Genomic DNA, 2,426 nt, shown 5'->3' on the forward strand with positions numbered 1-2,426 from the left:
ACCAACGTCTAAAGTTGTTCTGATAATCTGTGGATATAAAGCAGGAAAGCTTTATCTTCTCTGCAATTTTCTTTTAAGTATCCTGCATTTAAAGCACTAATTCACTTTCAATGCGTGCAGACCTCACTAGTTTGTTTGTAGTGAATCGCATATGTGTGCAAATCATGCCGGTATGCCATACCTATTATTCAAGCATGCAAACTGCATATGAGAAATAGTTCAAAGTTGTTTAAAAAAAATAACGTGGCAACTTCAGAGAAGTTTTTTGGAACTTTGGCCTAATTTCTGCGTTCAGTACTGTCAATATCTTTACACTTTCATGTGTTAAGTGCAGTTCATATGCTGTTAGGTTTTACCAAGAAGTGTCAGTGAAACTACTTTGGAGGATGGAGTGACTAACAGACATTGGCAAGAATTGGAGGGGCTCAAAAAGCAGTGCTCATCCTTTAAAACTTGGATTCAGAGCAAAATGTAATGTACAAAGGCAAAAAGTTCTAGTATCTGCTGGCCCTGCAGGAACCAGCTGGGGCCAGTGGGAAGCATGGTGGGAAGGAACAATAATGAGTATTGCTTCTCTTCCTCTCCAGAGACCCAAAGAAAACTGAATTTGTCCTCTGGAAAGGAGGCCGGGGACAGCAGTCTGCTGCTGAGGGAGGGTTAAGGCTGGGTGAGAGCTTTTGTATGGCTCCCAAAAGACTGAAACGATGGAGTACTGGGTTAAATAAAGCCCTAGAGGGCTAAGGGTGAAGTCCTGGCTGGCAAGCAGGCAGAAGGAGGGTGAAGAAAATGGGAATATTTGTGGCAGGGTTGGAAATGTTTTGGGGTGGTTTTTTTCTTTCTTTCCTTTTTGTTGCTTGTTTATTTGGGGGGTTTGGGGTTTTTTTTGAGGGTAGGACTATTGCACAGTACAAGAAGCACAAAGAAGCACTAAGAAGCTCATCGTACTCCAGCTGCAGGCTTGTTAGCAGCTGCATTGCTTAGATAATGCCCATGCAAGCATGAACATGACACATCCCTTGAGTGCAGGGAAATTTGGGCAAGTGGTGTGGGGAAGGGGGCGCAGGTGGGGTGAAGCCCTCTGGGTGCTGCAGGCCCTGGCTATGCTCTGCTGCAGGCAGGAGTGTGGGCTGTCCAGAGGTCATTGCAGCAGCAAAGGGAAATGTGCTCAGCCCCTAGAGATGCCTTCCCAAGGCAGCTGCTGGAGGAGAAGCAGCCTGAGGCAGCTCCATTCAGACCTCTCCTACCATATGCGAACCACATTTGGTAGAGTAATACCTGCAGAAGGGTTAACTCCTGATATACTGAGACTCGGAGTCTTTGAGACCGAAGATGTGGTCAAGACACTGAGGCGGGAAGACTTTTGTTTGTCCTAGAAGCTCTGCTATTCACTGTCTAGGGGCAGCTAGGCAGATGGCACAGTGCATTACCTCATGAGACACAAGAAATTGTGGCAATGCCTCCGTAGGCTGAGGGAAAGGATAAGGCCAGCTATCAAACAGCCATGAATATAGGCAAATAAGACATTTTTTTAATACCCTTCTCCAGAAAAGAAACTGTTGAAAATAGGAGATACTTTTGAGTAAAAATAGCAAGCAGAAAGGTCAGGGAGATAAAGCAAAGTCAAACTTTTGCACATTTTCCTTGTCTTCAGATAAAGCTGTATTGGTATACATAAGTACAACAACTCCTGAACTTTGGCTCCTTTATTTATAAAACAATATACTAACCCCGATGCCTGGATACACTGACGTAACTTAATGTCATACTTTCCAAATATAATGGATTGCATTCCCATCATAAAATAAATACATTCCAGCAGCGAGCCCCACAGCAAATAACAGAGCTCCAGCAGCTGGGGAAGCTGGGGTAAGAGGTACAACAATTGGGTTGTGTCGCTGAAGCCCAAAAGCAAATTTTTTTCTGGCAGCACTCTAGGAAAACCTATTATAAAGGCAATGCTACCAAAAAAGTGCCCTTTTCTTTCTAGTTCTGTGCTGCATGCAAAAGCTATTAAAAAAGTCCTGTGTAAACAAACATACTCTTTTCCATATGACCTTTGCTTCAGTGTTTGCAGAAGTATATTGTCTTTTCAGTTTAACACAATATTTGTCAGCTTTTATTTATAGCTTAAAAGAAAAGCCTCCCTCAAACTGTCACCAGAAATGCCCTTCTATAGGCATGCTGTCAGGAGAAAGTCTTTCCTTCTCCGAGTGTCATCCTGGGCTCAAATACGTTCTACTGTAAGTGCCTCCGGCAATCATTGCATCTTGAATCAGCTGGGCATGTATCACTCTGTCCTGAGAGCCATTTTTAATCTGTGTTATATGAAAGAGAGGGTTAAATTCAACAGATGACCAAGCAGCCACGGTTTGCTGTCATGCGCTCTTTTTTCTTTTTTTAATTTTTATGAAATAAACAGGCGTTAA

The sequence above is a fragment of the Lathamus discolor genome, chromosome 2 (assembly GCF_037157495.1).
Source record: "Lathamus discolor isolate bLatDis1 chromosome 2, bLatDis1.hap1, whole genome shotgun sequence".
NCBI lineage: Eukaryota > Metazoa > Chordata > Aves > Psittaciformes > Psittacidae > Lathamus > Lathamus discolor.